Here is a 16,913-nt window from a genome sequence, read left to right on the forward strand (position 1 = left end):
AGATGTGGCAACTGAAGCACAGACAGATTAAGTCACTATCTCAAGGTGATATAGTTGGTAAGTTGTTGAGATTCTGATTCAGACGATCGGACACTAATGCTGCACTCTTAACCATCATACTATACTTCATTATATCACAATGCTGTGCAATAGTATGTGGATTACAACTACCTGCATTGCACGGAGGGGTTGGCCCAGCAAGCCACAGTCAATTTACCACAGAAGTGGTAGGGTAAATAACTGTGTGTGTGTGTATATGTGTGTGTGTTTGTGTGTGTATGGTGTAATGTGAGATGATAGGAAATTTCTAATTTCTTTTGGTTTTTTTTTTTTAAACAATTTCCTTTATCTACTACCACTGTAAAAAAAATAATAATTCAGTAAATGTTTGAAGGAACCCACAACTTAAGCATCAGTTTGTAGTTTTGGGTCATAAACGTAGACATTGTCAACATGCTCACTAAATTTTTTATTTCCCCATGAGCAGTACCTTAAGCTAGTAGTCTTCCATGTCTCAGAGAGAGAAGAAGGGAGGGAAGCCTGGTGGAAAAGCTCTGGATAGATGAGAGAGGGCACCCCACAAAGGGAGAGATTCTTTTATTCCATATTTTCTCGTTTTCTCTTTCATTAGGGACAAAAACAGGTTATTAACAATTTGAGTTTTCATCTTTTCTATTCCTAAATTTTCCTTTTCTCTACCATGAAGATTCTTTTTCTTTAACACAGGAATGGATTTACCTTCTACTTTGCTCCTTTTCATGCAAGAAGAGTGAGGAAACACTACCAGTATGTTGAGATGTTTAAGAGCTCAAGCCTTTTTTTTTTTTTTATTGTCAACTTTTATTTTAGTTTCAGGGGCTACATATGCAGATTTGTTACACAGGCAAATTGTGTGTCACTGAGGTTTGATGTATGAATGATCCCATCACCCAGGTAGTGAGCATGAGCATAGCAACTGATAGGTTTTCAACCCTTGCTTCCCCCCCCCCTTCCTTCTCTAGCCATCCCCAGTGTCTGTTGTTCCCATCTTTATGTCCATGTGTACTCAATGTTTAGCTCCCATTTATAAGTGGGAACATATGGTATTTGGTTTTCTGTTCCTGCATTAATTCATTTATAATTATGGCCTCCAGCTCCATCCATGTTGCTGCGAAGGACAGGATTTCATTCTTTCCTATGGCTATGTAGTATTCCATGGTATATATGTACCATATTTTCTTTATCCGATCCTAGATTGATTACATATCTTTGGTATTGTGAATAGCACAATGACAACATTCTTCATGGAGTTAGAAAAACTATTCTAAAATTCATATGGAACCAAAAAAGAGCCCAAATAGCCAAAGCAATACTAAGCAAAAAGAACAAAGCCAGAGGCTTCACACTACCTGACTTCAAATTATACTAGAAGGCTACAGTAATCAAAACATCATGGTATGATAGAAAACAGACACATAGACCAATGAAACAGAAAATAAAGTCACACACCTTTAACCATCTGATTTTTTTTTTTTTTGAAATGGAGTCTCATGCTGTGGCCCAGGCTGGAGTGCAGTAGCGTGATCTCAGCTAACTGCAACCTCTGCCTCCCAGGTTCAAGCAATTCTCCCTGCCTCAGCCTCCTGAGTAGCTATGATTACAGGTGCACCCACCACAACTGGCTAATTTTTTTTTTTTTTGTACTGTTAGTAGAGACGGGGCCTTGCCATATTGGTCAGGCTGGTCTCAAACTCCTGACCTCAGGTGATCCACTCCTCTTGGTCTCCCAAAGTGCTGGGATTACAGGCATGAGCCACCGTGCCCAGCCAACCATCTGATTTTTGACAAACTCAACAATAACAAGTAATGAGGAAAGGACTCCCTATTCAATAAATGTGCTGTGATAGCTCACTAGCCATATGCAGAAGAATGAAACTGGACCCTTACCTTTCACCATATGCAAAAATTAAGATAGCATAAAGGTTTAAATATAAGACCTCAAACTATAAAAATTTAGTTGTATCACTATCCTCAAACTATAAAAATTCTAGAAGAAAAACCTAGGAAATACCATTCTGGACATTGGCCATGGTGAAAAATTTATTGGTAAGTCCTCAAAAGCAATTGCAACAAAAACAAAATTTGACAAGTAGGACCTAGCTAAACTAAAGAGCTTCTGCACAGCAAAAGAAACTATCAACAGAGTAAACAGAAAACTTAAAGAGTGGGAGAAAATATTCACAAACCATGCATCTGACAGAAGTCTAATATCCAGATTCTATAAGAAACTTAATGCAAGAAACAAAAAACAAACAGCCCCATTAAAAATGGGCAAATGACATGATCAGACACTTCTCCCAAGAAGACATGCATGCAGACAACAAACATGAAAACATGCTCATCACTACTAATCACCAAAGAAATGCAAATCAAGACCACAATTGAGATACCATCTCATATCAGTTAGAATGGCTACTATTAGAAAGGAAAAAAACAACAGATGCTGGTGAGGTTGAGGAGTAAAGGGAACATTTATGTACTGTTGGTGGGAATGTAAATTAGTTCAGCCACTGTGGAAAGCATTTTGGAGATTTATCAAAGAACTTAGAACTACCATTGGACTCAGCAATCCCATTACCAGGTATATACCCGAAGGAATATAGATTATTATACCAAAAAGAAACATGTACTCATATATTCAGCAATGTTTTGTAGTTCTCCTTGTAGAGATCTTTCACCTCCTTGGTTAGTTGTATTCTGTGTGTATATGTATGTGTCTATTGTAAGTGGGATTGTAGTCTTCATTTGGCTGTCAGCTTGGACATTATTGATGTGTAGAAATGCTACTGATTTTCATACATTGATTGTGGATCCTGAACATTTACTGAAGTTGTTTATCAGTTCCAAGAGCCTTTTGGCAGAATCTTTAGGATTTTTTAGGTAGAGAATTATATCATCAGCAAAGAGAAATAATTTGACTTCTTCTTTTCCTATTTGTATACCTGCTATTTCTTTCTTTTGCCTAATTGTTCTGGCTAGGATTTCCAGTACTGTGTTGAATGGGAGTGATAAGAGTGGGCGCCCTCATCTTATTCCAGTTCTCAAGTGGACTGCTTTTAGCTTTTACCTGCTCAGTATGATGTTGGGCCTGGGCTTGTCATAGATGGCTCTTATCATTTTGAGCGATGTTCCTTTGATGCCTAGTTTGTTGAGGGCTTTTATTGTGAAGGAATGTTGGATTTTATCAAACGATTGTTCTGCATCTATTGAGATGATCATGTAGTTTTCGTTTTTAATTCTGTTTATGGGGTGAATCACATTTATTGATTTGTGTATGTTGAACCAGCCCTGCATCCCAGGAATGAAGCCTACTTGATCATGGTGAATTAGATTTTTGGCGTGCTGCTGGATTCAGTTTGCCAGGATTTTGTTGAGGAGTTTTGCATCTATGCTAATCAGGGATATTGGCCTGTAGTTTTCTTTTTTTTGTTGTGTCTTTGCCATATTTTGGTATCAAAGCGATACTGGCTTCATAGGATGAGTTAGGGAGGAGTCCCTCCTCCTCAATTTTTTGAATAGTTTCAGTAGGATCGGTAACAACTCTTCTTTATATGTTTGGTAGAATTCAGCTATGAATCTCTGGTCCAGAGAAGAGCCCAAGCTTTGAATCAAACTTGATTTAGAATCCTGACTCTATCATTTGGCAACAGCATGGTCTTGAGCAAGTTGTTAAGAACTCTACACCTCATTTTTATCTTCTACAAAACAGGGATATTTGTTGGGAACATTCATAGCTGTACATAACAAAACTTCCAATTGACAATGGGCTTATTTTTCCCACCGCTAAGAAATACAATGATAAGCAGCTGCTGATTTTGGTGCAGTAACTTGAAGATTTCAGGGTCAGCTTTTCTGCGTTTCTCTAGGCCATTCCCTATTTCTTTTACCTCATGGTAACAAATTGATTGCTGCAACTCCAGACATTTCATTTTGTTCAAGGCAGGAAGAAGATAAGTGATGGTAATACTCATTGCTGTCTTATTTTAGTCAGAAAAGCAACATCTTCCTTAGGAACCCAGATTTCTTATGCCTCATTGACTAGAATTGTGTGACATGGCCACTCCTAGCTAAGGAATAAAGGAAAATAAATATTTAGCTCTCCCAAATGGGATCTCAAAGTTATTTGGCTGTTGGGTCAGCCAAATAACTGTATCACTAAGGAGAATCATAGAATCTATTTCATAGGTTAAGTAAAAATTAAATTAGATTATACTATATAAAGTGATTTTTCTATGCCTGATATATAGGAAGTACTTAATAAGAGCTGGCCCTAGTTACCATTGTCATTCTGTATATTTCAATTGCCACTATCAAGAAAGGTAATATGAAGCCCTTTATAGACACTCATCTAGATAAAATCCAAGGTAACAGATCTTCCCATGTCACAGTCCCTTTTATTTTCTATCTTATCTCTGACTGCTTTTTTAAAATTCTCAATAAAATAATAACTGTTTCAGCAAAACTCACTGCTTGGAGTTCTCATACAAACCTTTCTGCTTCCCCTTTTTGTCTGCCTATCCTGATCCCCTACAGTGCCCTTTCCATTCTCATTGACTTACGTAGCTCTGACTCAGCCTCTAAAACCTGCATAGGCTTCACTTCTCTGGCAACTCCCAGCCCCACTACAAATGGGATTAATGTCCCTCTTCAATGTCCCTCAGGCCCTGAGTGTATCACTATCCTAGATTTTTACAAGGGTATGTAGGATTTTTTTCTTTACTAATGGCCTTCTGTGGCAGAATCTAAATTACTTAAGATCTAGAGGAGCTTTCCCTTGTATCTTGATGTTCACTAAATAGTTGACAGTGAGCACACATTCATTAAGCACAACTGGGAAGTCATGTTGTATTTTTTTAAATCTTCATTGTCCCCCCATCCCAAGCTCTTCATAAATGTCTTTCTCATCTTGCCTTTTTTCCTCACCTTTCTCAGGGGATTAATGATCATCTTTTAATGAAATGATAATGGAACCATGATTTATTCTAGTGTTTTGGAAAGTAAAGATTTACTTAGATAGCTTGAGCTCCTGCTGATTCTGACTGCCAGTAGTAAGGAGTTAAAAATGGAAACTACATAAACTAGCTAGAGAAAGAATCTCTGTTCTTCAGGTTTTCTGATAGCTCAATTGCCGTGGAAACAGCTTTTCCCTGGTGTTAGTTCATTAGGGTTTTTTTTTTCCCCACTTAAATAATTTGGAGGACAGCCATGTTCCACAGTAGACTACTTCATGGGAAAGATCATACTTGTCATCCCCTTCCTTATGCTTAATTCTGTACCAAACAGAAAGCAGCTATCCTTCAACATAACATATCCTATGTTAAAAATTCACTTATTATAGCAGGCAATCCATCTGATTTATTTAAAAAAAAAACACTTACTGCTAAAGAATGTACATGAAGTAAGAACAGGAATATATTTTCAAAATCAAAATGATTCTAATAGATCTTATTTAATCTATGCATCTAGGATTACAATCTTAATTCATGTTTATCAGATACAAGTGCACCTCTTCTTAAAGGAGAAGAATCAGCTTTCCTTATGATTATCTAAGGAAGTGAATTCTCTGTCACTTAGGAGTATATCAGATAAAATACAGATAAGAAAAATTATTTTTTGTAGATTACTGAAGTTACTTTTTCTGTTAGTTTTGGAGAATGTTTCCCCCTGAAATCTCAAATTGCCACAAGAGGAGTCACAAAAGTATGTTACAGGCTTTCACCTGATTTTGATCAGGGCAGGCTGTTGATAGTGAATTCACTCAAACTGCAAACTTTATTTCTATGGTGAAAACACTTGAATATTATGGTATATACTTGGGTTTTCTACCAAAGGAATTTGAAAATTTTATCCCTTGGTTCTGTGAGGCAGAGATCAGTAAGAACTCAGTTACAAGTGATTTAAAACATGATTTGACTTTGAAGAAGTTCAGCCTGCCAGGAACAAACCTGCAAATTTGGTACCATGGTCCTCCCCTTTAATATTTTCCATAGATTGAATAATTAGGTCTGGTCATTTCTTTCTTTATTAACATTTGTCCTTCAAAAAGTCTCTAAAGCACATTCAACAAACTAAAGCCCAAATTATTTATAATGACTGAAGAACCTTCACTTGAAAAAGAATCAAGATCTTTAACTAAAACTGAGGTAGAATTTGGGCAGGCGAGAAGTGGCTCCAATCTCCCTTAGCTATAGTTGATCATCATCTTTCTAACTTTAGATATATTAGAACTTTTTACCATGCTAAATTCACATCATTCCAAAAGAAGTTTGGATTCTCATAGAAAAGTGGTAGCCTACCTAGTCAGTGATCCTTCTCTAGGCAAGGTATGGATCATAAAGGTAAGAGGCCTTATGGAATTGATTAAAAAAACAGCTTTGGCTGTCCTATTTTGGAAAACGAACCTATGAGGAAAATCTTTTCACGAGTAGTTTAGAAAGAGTGTGATGCTTTTTACTTCAGGTCTGAAATTCAACACTGGAGGAGAGAACACAACCCATCTAGCATGGACAAGAGGGTCTAAAAGTTGAAATAGCTTTATATGTACTTAGGTCTGGAAAGAAACAAAATTTTGCAAAACAACAGAAAGAGAAATTCTATTAACGTTCCTTTGTCTATGTTAGCAGGTTTTCTGCTGACTTTTGTTGTTATATCTCAGCTAGTTTTTGGAACATATTCCAAATCATTAAAAAAGAAATTATAATTAATTGTTAATTTAATAACAATTTCTAAGAAAACATTGATCAGTTTCTCAAAATATCATTCGGCATTCAAAAAACATTAATTTTGTACTTACTATGGGGAAGGTGCTCTGCTAAGTATTAGAAGACAAACATGAATATGACTTAAAAGACTTATAGTCTAGGAGAGGAAACAGAAAATAATTGCAGTAAGATGCAGTGATAGAGGTTTGCCCAGAAGACTAAAGGCAAAGTTTCTCTGTAAAAGAAAACTTTGACTGAGACAAAAGACTAAGTCAAAGATTAGGTGTTTCTCTGTAAGATATTTTATCTACAGAGAATAGTCAATAAATATTTATAGATATGTGTGATATTGAAGCAAAGCACCAATTTAAATCTGTTATTCTTTTTATTCTTCTTTATACTTCTAACCTTAAAATACAAATGCTTTGGGGGATACAAAATGTGTATATAATTTGTAAAACACATGTGAATATATGATACAATGGGTATTTACAAATATTATTTGTTACACATTTGAGTAACAGTGTCACAGTACTGAATTGATTTTGGCAGACTTTGGCCTTTTTTTTTCTGGGGATGGACAGCAGGGACTAACATTAATAGACACAATCAGGCAAGATTATGTATTTATGTAATTTTAAATATAAACGTACTCTGGGAATCCTCTGTTTTCTGAAGTATTTTTTCTAACATCATAGCCAGTATGCTGGTTTTGCCTTAGTAAGGGGACTACTTTACCTCATCAATTTCATCAACACCTAGCTTTTAATCAGCTAGTCAATTAAGTAGAAATTTTGATTCTTAAATAATGTGATTTTACTTATTACATCAGTATTTATGTTTCCAACTGAGTGTTACTCCTTATCATTTTAACAGATGGTAATCTTCTTCCATGACTCAAAATGATTGGCAAAGTCATCTTTCAGACGCTTTCAAGTGTCTGTGACCCATTCTTCTGAAAATTTCTATTTAAAAATTACATTCAGTCTATTTCTAAGACCACAAAAATATAAGTTCACTGTAGGATATTTGAAACTTTGATAGGCAAAATAAGAAAATTCGAACCATCAATATTTCCATCTTCTGGAAACTATAATTCTCATTATTGTAGTTTATATGCTTCTGACTTTTAAGAGAAAGATAATTTTTAAAAATTAGATCAGGACGGGAGCAGTGGCTCACACCTATAATCCCAGCACTTTGGGAGGCTGAGGCGGGTAGATCATGAGGTCGAGAGACTGAGACCATCCTGGCCAACATGGAGAAACCCTGTCTCTACTAAAAATACAAGAATTAGCTGGGCGTGGTGGCGCGCACCTGTAATCCCAGCTACTTGGGAGGCTGAGGCAGGAGGATTGTTTTAACCCAGGAGGCAGAGGTTGCAGTGAGCCGAGATCCTGCCACTGTACTCCAGCCTGGTGACAGAGTGAGACTCCATCTCAAAACAAAACAAAACATTAGATCTTATTATAATATTGTTTTGAAATTATTTGCTTCATTCAAAGATAATGGCATAAATCTCTTTCCATCCCCGGAATTCATCATATAATATAATGTACCTTATCTAAAGAACACTCTATTTTCAACTTTACGATGGTGCAAAAGTGATATGTATTCAGTACATTCCTTGATCTACCATTGGGTTGTGTTCAGACAAACCCATTGTTAGTTGAAAATATTGTAAGTTGAAAGTTTTGTAACCCATTTTAAGTTGAGGGGCATCTGGTATAAATTTACTTCTTGATCTCATTGCCACACTATTATAAATAGATGGGTGGGGAGCCCCCTTCCACACAGTCATTCAGGGGCCCACACTGATGGAGGCTTTTGTATTTTACATTTAGCTTCCAACGTGGCACTGTGGATCTTCTCCATCTCAGCCAGCTATAAAAGAGAAAGAGCATGGAAGAGAGTAAAAGATGTTTTTAATAGACTAGACTGGATAGAGGTGTCCTCATTTCTGCTGACATTTCCTTGGTTTGAATTCAATCATATGGTGACATGTACATGCAAGGAAGTCTGGAAAATGCAGCTTTAGCTGTGAGGATAAGAAAAAAAATTGTGAATGTTGATGAGCAGTTTATAACCTCTGCTATACTGTCACTTGTTAACATGCTTTAATCTAGAGTTATTAGGCCTAAAAATCCAATGTAATATTACATAGCCACTTAAAATCAATGGTTCTGGTGGCTTGCAGGAGCAACATAAAATTTAGCATAAATATGTAATTTCATGTGAATGGCTTCTATTTTCATCCAGTACCAAACTTGAACAATAGATGAACTCAGCACCTCTTTGATTTCTTCAATAAATAATCCCATCATACTAAAACATTAACAAGCAATGCAGAAGTGATCTACAATTTCACAGGAGTGGCAGACAACATTCACCATACAGCAAATGGCTCAATAAATCGTCATCACACATTTTCATTCTCTTCCAAAGTCTTCTTTCAACTGTGTGGCCATTTGGAGACTTAAAAAGAAAAACTTTTCCAGCATGAAGGCCCTAAATCTTCCCATCTTCTGTGTCCCATACCTATATCAACTTTCTTTTATATCTTGTAATAGACCAGATACACTAAACATGCTTACTCACACTCATCACCTCATTTAGGAAAAAACGTAAGACCCTTGAAGTTACTGATTCCATCCCCCTCAAAAAGCAGTAAGGGATGGTAAATGGCATCTTGTCCTCCCCACCTGCCACGGTACAAGTTACGTCAAAGACCTTTTTGTCAGGCTCATTTCTACCTTTTATAATTTTATCTCTAGTTTTCCCCTTCGTGCCTCCTACTATACTCCAATTATTCTGAACTCCTGTCACCATTCCTTGAACACATTATGGTGGATTTTGTTTTTCATATCTCTAGGGCCTTTGTAGAGACTGCAACCTCCACTCAGAACCCTTCTCCTGCTTCGGCATGTCAAAATCCCATCAACCCTAAAGACTGTCTTAAATGTCTCCTTCACTGTGGTGCCTTACCTACCCTTATTTCACTGCTCTCACCTGCACAGAATTTATCTCTCTTTCTTCTCTGCTCTGGTAGAATTCTGTACACATTTCTATTTTAGTACTTATTACATTGTCCAATATATTATTCAGGTATCTAGCTCTTCAGAACAGAGAGATTTTGTCATCTTTGAATTCTCAGTGTAGTACCTAAGATGGGGTTTGAAACACAGTTTCTCAGTAAATGTTTGTGGATGCAAGAAAAACTGTCCTGAGAGCTGAAAGCTGGCCAAGAGACAGGGAGGCTCTCAGTCCATGACCAAAGGTTGAGTAACTAGTCTGGAACGCAGAGCACTCCCATGAGGGAAGCCTTCAGGGTAACTTTAATTATTTCCCCCAAAGTGCTATCCTTGCAGGGGAAAAAACATTTTTGGAGCTGTTTTAATTTGCTAGTTTCCAACAGGTTCTTAAATTACACTTTCTGTGAAGAGAATGCTTAGAGACAGAGGAGATTAAGTAAAAGGAGAATACCAAGCCAGAAGCTAAGGACATTCCAGAAATGTTATGAGAGTTAAAATGTGTAACTTTTCCCTTCACTTCCTGGGTTTACATGCATTTGATGTAGCTTGACCTATTGAACTCAGCTTGGGTTTCCCTGTGGAGTCTCTTTCAGGCCAAACTATCTACTGTAACAGATAGAGAAATGACCATATATCCCTAACAGTTCCATGCATGCCTATGGATTAATAAAATAATCCAGAACCTAAGTTTTCTAGCGCAATTTAGAAAGTAATTAACAACACTATGAATCTTTGCATGGAAAAACACATTGACTGTATAGTCAATAACCCAGCCTTCTTTGTTATTATTTTGACCTTGATGCTAAAGCTGACCAGAGATAGGTGAGTAAAATGATACCCCATCGGACAATCAAGGTACATCCTCCAGAGAATTAGGCAGTAGGGACATATCCAAATGATGATAGATGCCCCCTTATACCAACTGGAATGGTAGTTATTTAGCATATTATTTAGGTAGCTCTAGCTGCTGTTTACAAATAAATCTCCAAGTCTCAATGGTTTGATACAAAAATGTATTTCTTCCTCGTGTTGGACAACTCACCTCCAAATGATGATGCTTTAGGGATAATGGTTTCTTTTCTATGGTTTCTTCCATCCTGTGGCTCTGGCAAATTCAATGTAGGATTCTTCCATGATTTCCCTGTGAGTTGTCTTCATCCTAGGCAGTGAAAAGGGGGAAACAGCACAGAGACTCTTATGTGGGAGGGCTTTATGCGTTAGGTCTGGAAAGGGTGCACATTACCTCTAAGTCCATTCCTTTGGCAAAAAGCCAATCACAAAACCATGCCCAACTCTAAGAAAAACTGGAAATGTATTCATGCTGTTGCAAGGAGCAGGAAAGTGGTGTGGCAGTCAATGCCGTAATCAATTGAGGAAATAAATGTGGTTTAAAAAGGAAACAAGAAAAATTTACAGTTGATCCTCGTTATTCATGGATTTCATATTTGCAAATTCACTTATTAGCTAAAACTTATTAGTAACCTCATAGTCAATACTTACAGCGCTTTCATAGACATTGTGATCATGCACAGAACGGTGAAAAATTTGAGTCACCCAATATGCATGTCCCCAGCTGAAGCTGAGTAAGGTGATACTGTGCATTCTGGCTTCAGCTCTCATCTGTAAACAAATGTGTTTTTCACAGTCTATTTAGTGCCATATTTTTTATGTTTTTGTAGTATTTTCTTAGTGATTTCACTGTTTAAAATGACTCCCAAGCATTGGGCTGAAGTGTTATCTAGTGTTCCTTAGTGCAAAAAGGCTGCAATGTGCCTTATGGAGAAAATATGAGGATTAGACAAGTTTTGTTTAGGCGTGAATCATAGTCCTGTCAGCTGTGAGTTCAATGTTAGTGGATTGAAAATATATATTAAATAAGATATCTTTAAACAGAAACACATGTAAAACAAGATTGCATATTGATTGATTGATGAAAATGTGACCAGAAGCTTGCAAGAACCTAGCCTTGTATTTTCCCAAGGAGCAATAGTTTAATATTGCCTAATTCAGTGTTCATGATAATTTTATAGAACACAACTACCATGAATAACAAGAATTGACTGAGTGTGTGTGTTTGTGTGTGTGTGTGTGTAATTTTAACTTTTTATCCCATTCTTTTTTGTTTGTTTGTTTACATATTGTATCAGGTACTGCCTGTTGCTTACTCCAAAAGGCAATCTCCACTTCCCTCTGATGTCCTGGTTTTGTACACTAACAAAACCCTGATTTTGTTCAGATATCAGAAAGAGAAGAGAATCTAGATCTCAGCTAATGTCAGTGAGTACTTTGGCATGGCTGAAGTCACATGGAAGAAGTGGAAATAAATGAGACTGCAATATTAAGTTGAGACAGATGTTAAAATATTTTATATATCATACTCAAGGTTTGACATTTAACCTATAAGCCAGTGGATGTCAAACTTTTTTAAAGCAATTAGATACTTTAGAAACAAACAAAATCTTACCTAGAGTACCAGTACATAAAATGAGTAAAAGCAGAATTCCTCTGAAATGGAAAGTGGGAGTCAGGAATTTTATCTGTCCTCTTCCTTTTTTCTTTATGCTAACCCCTATAGAACCCTAGAATTTGACAAACTATGACTTGAAAAATCCACTAACAGAATCAGCAAGAGATTACCTGATATCTTAAAATAAAACTTTATTGAAACATAATTTAAATACCATACAATTCACCCATTTAAAGTCAACAATACAATGGTATTTACTGTATTCACAAAGTTGTACAACCATGTGCGCATGTGCCACTACAATGTCTTCTAAACATTTGCATCACCCCTGAAAGCAAGCTCATACTCATTATCAGTCAGCCCCGACTTCCCCACAAATACCCTTATTACCCCTGAAGCAACCGTTAATCTGTTTCTATCCTTATAGATTTTGCTATTCTGGACATTTCATATAAATGGAATCTTATGACTGAGTGACAGGCTTCTTTAACTCTATTGTGATTTCTTTTTTGACCTATTGGTTATTTAGAAGTGTTGATTAATTTCCACATATTAGTGAATTTCTCAAATTTCTTTCTGTTTTTGTTTTCTAATTTCACCCTTTGTGGCTGGAGAACATACTTTGTATGATTTCAATTCTTTTCATCCTTTTACATGTATTAAGGCTTGTGCTATGGACTAGTGATGGCCTATTGTAGAGAATGTTGCATGTGTTTATTATAGTTGGGTAGAATGTTTTATAGATGTCTGTTAGGTCTAGTTGATATATACTGTTGTTCTAGTCTTCTATTTTTTTGTTGCTCATCTATCTAGTTATTCTATCCATTATTAAAAGTAGGATCTTAAAATAACCAGCTAACATTATTGAAATTTTTACTTCTTTCCATTTTTTCTCCGGTTTTGCTTCATATATTTTAGGGCTTTGTTGTGCATTTATGGTGCATATTGGGTCATGTATATTTATAATTATTATTTATCCTTGATAGATTGACCCTTTTGTCATTATCCTTTTATTACTATAAAATGTTCCCCTCTCTCTTTAGTACTTTTTTTTGTTTGTTTTGAAGTCTGTTTCTTCTGATACTAGTATATACACTCCAGGTTTCTTGTGGTTGCTGTTTGCTTGATGTTTTCAATCCTTTTACTTTCAACCTATTTGTAACTTTTACCTAAAGTGGGTCTTCTGTAGATGACATATAATTGGATGTGATTTATTTATCTGGTCTGATAATCTCTGCATTTTGATTGGAATATTTTGTCTGTTCATATTGAATGCTATTATATATTTACATAATCAATATATAGTTATATGTCTGACACTTTACTACTTTTTGTTTTTTATTTTGTTTTTTATTTTTGTTTTGTCTCTGTCTTTTTTGTTCTTCTATTCCTTCTGTATTGTTTTCCTTGCATTAAATAAATATTTCTAGTGTAACATTTTAATTTTTCAAATTATCTTTTTTACTGTATTTTTGAGATTTTTAGATGATTTCTCTAAAGTTTGAAATATACAACTTTGAATCTATTTCAGATTTATACTAAGTTAATTCCAGTAGCATATAAAAACATTGCTTCTGATTAGCTCTAGTCCCTCTTCTCCTTTTAGTGCTATTTTGTGGTACATATGGCATCTACATTTATTATAATCCCTACAATACTTCCTTATAATTACTTTAAGTAAGTGTCTCAAAGAAGCTGAGAAAAAAAGGGTACCAGTATATAATTATGGAATGTGTTATGTTAATCTTTTGATTTACCATTTGTAATTCTCTTCATTTGTTCCTGTGAATTTAAGTTTCTATCTGGTGTCATTTCCTTATTTCAATAAAACTTTGCTCCCACCTACCTTCTCCTCTGTACTGTTATTGTCAAAAATTGTATTTCTCTATGTTAAAGACCCACAATATAGTTATTAGTTTATAAAATTGCTTTTTAAATTATTTAAAAGAAAGGGGGAAGACTATCTATTCACACTTTCTTTCATAGTTACATTATTATTTTTATTGGTATTCTTTGTTTTTTCATGCAAATTCAAATTACCATCTGGGATCACTTACTTTTAGCCTAGAGAACTCTGTAAAAATGTATTTCTTGAAAGGTGGATCTGATAACATTGAATTCTCTCAGTTTTTGCTTATCTGGAAATGTCTTTATTTTGTCTTTATTCAGCACATTGAATATATTATCTCACTGCCCTCTGATTTCCATTGTTTGTGATAAGTCAGCTGTTATTAAGGTATCCTATATCATGAGTCCCTTCTCAACTTGCTTCTTCATGATTCGTTGGCTTTGCCTTTTGACAGTTTCATTATGATGTGTCTGGGTGTGGATTTTTTTGATTTTATCCTCTTGGAGTTTGCTGAGGTTCTTGGATGGATAAATAATATTTTTCAAGAAATCTGGGAAGTTTTCAGCCATTATTTCCTTGAATATTCTGTTCCTTTTTCTCTCTCCTCTCCTTCTGAATCTCTCATTGTATGTATGTTGGTATGCTTAATGGTGCCCCACATTTATCAGAAGCTCTGTTAATTTTTTTTCATTCTTCTTTCCTTTCTGTTCTTCACATTGCATCATCTCTATTGCTCGATCTTCACAAATTCTTTCATTTGCCTGTTCAAATCTGCTATTGAACTTCTCTAAGAAATTTCTCAAAACAGTTATTGTACCTTCAATTTCATGAGGTTATTCACATACTTTGTATCTTTTTAAAAATATTCTGTATTTAATGAGATGTCATCATAACTTCATATTTCTTCAAGCATGGTTTCCTTTAGTAAATATTTATAATGGTTGCCTTGAAGTCTTTCTTAAATCCAACATCTGAACCTCTTACAGAATTTTTTTAACCTGCTTTATTTTCTGTGTATAAATCACACTTTTCTATTTCTTTAAATGTCTCCATTTTTCATTGAAAGTGGATATTTTAAGTAATATGCTGCAGCAACCCAGAACATGATTCTCCTTCCTTTTCTACAGTTCTATTTTTGCTGTTGTTGTTTTATTTAGTAATTTTGCTAGGTGATTTCAGTGAAGTCCATTTTCCCTGCAGGGTTAAATTTCTGATGACAATTGTCAAAGGGCACAACCTTCAGCATAGGCATAGTAACCTTGTGATGAGAGTGGTTTTAATGGGCTCTCTTTGATTGTCTCTTTTCCTTATCTCTCTGTTAAGCTGTGTGCCTCATATTATATCATGCCCAGGTATTAGGCTTCACTGATTTTAGGCAGATTACTCTATTGTTTTCAATAATATACTAAGGCATAGATTGTTCCACAGTCAGAACCATTTACATTTTTGAAGTGTAGTTTTTGAGACTAGTTTTTGAGTTCTTTAGCTGTCTCTTTCCCTTGTTCCTTCTGGTAAACTGGATGGCCTAAAGTTTAGCTTGTCTCTTTCATGGAACGCGCAGCCTCCTCTTAATTGCTTACTATCAAAATCCTCATTGTTTTCAAGAGTGTCCCTAGGCTTGAACTTTCCCATACTCTGTTTTAAATAAAGCCATTTCCTTTGAGGAGAGCTTCAGAGCTCTGCGTTCTTATGGACTACCTATTTCACTGGGAAAAATCTCTGAGCCACTACTCCAGGTGTTTTATTGCACTGGTATATTAGTTTCCTAAGGATGCTGTGAGAAAGTACCACAACTGAGGGACACCAAGCAACAGAAATTTTTTCATTCACAGTTCTGGAGGTTAGAAGTCTAAAACTGAGATGTCAATAAGGCCATGCTCTTTATGAAGACTCTAAAAGACAATCTGTCTGATGTCCTTCTCTTAGCTTAGTTACTGGCAGTCAGAGGTGTTCCTTGTCTTACAGCTTTATCATTCTAATTTCTGTCTCCTTCATCACATGATCCTCTTCCTGTGTCATTCTTTGTGTATTCTTTTTTTTTAGATGGAGTCTCGCTCTGTCTCCAGACTGGAGTGCAGTGGCGTGATCTTGGCTCACTGCCACCTCCACCTCCCAGATCCAAGCGATTCTCCTGCCTCAGCCTCATGAGTAGCTGGGACTGTAGGCATGTGCCACCGTGCCCACCTAATTTTTGTATTTTTAGTAGAGATGGGGTTTCACCATGTTGGCCAGGATGGTCTCGATCTCTTGACCTCGTGATCTGCCCACGTCAGCCTCCCAAAATGCTGGGATTACAGATGTGAGCCACTGTGCCCGTCCTTGTCTTCTTATAAATACATCAACCATATTAGATTAGGGCTCACTCTAATGACCTCATCTTAACTTTTTACATCTGTAAAAACCTCATTTTCCTAGAGGTCACATTCAAAAGTACCAGGGTTTAGGACTTCAACATATCCTTTCTGGGGACACAAAACCCATAAAAGCAAGTGAGCCTAGACAATGTGATCTGCAGGAATTAGCATCTCAGGGCACAAAGCAGCAAGACAAAAGTAGACAGTGGATTAAGGGAATTGCTAATGGAGACTTAAGTCTATTTAATGCTGCTATAGCTGAATAACATGGACTGAGTAATTTTTTAAAAATAGAAGTATATTTGGCTGAAGATTATGGAGGCTAGGAAGTCAGAGATTAAGGGGTCACACCTGGTGAGGACCTTCTTGCTGCCTCATAACATGGTGGATGGCATCACATGTTGAATAACATGCAAGAGAAAGAGAAGGCCAAGCTTGTTTTTATAACAAACCCATTCTCATGATAACAAA

At 36.0% G+C, this 16,913-nt stretch overlaps 1 protein-coding gene across 20 annotated transcripts in view; it reads left to right on the forward strand.

Annotated features, from left to right (window-relative positions):
- Positions 1 to 16,913, forward strand: part of LOC105473041 (uncharacterized) — a 419,449-nt gene that overhangs the window by 277,825 nt on the left and 124,711 nt on the right. The window contains exon 10 of one of the 20 annotated variants that reach the window (XR_011625094.1): positions 8,585 to 13,439. The exons of the other annotated variants lie outside the window; for them this stretch is intronic. The gene's annotated coding sequence lies outside the window, so the exon portion shown is untranslated. Of the gene's footprint in view, positions 1 to 8,584; positions 13,440 to 16,913 lie in introns of those variants that run through there. 20 annotated transcript variants of the gene reach the window in all.

Source organism: Macaca nemestrina, chromosome 6 (genome assembly GCF_043159975.1).
Source record: "Macaca nemestrina isolate mMacNem1 chromosome 6, mMacNem.hap1, whole genome shotgun sequence".
NCBI classification, from domain to species: Eukaryota; Metazoa; Chordata; class Mammalia; order Primates; family Cercopithecidae; genus Macaca; species Macaca nemestrina.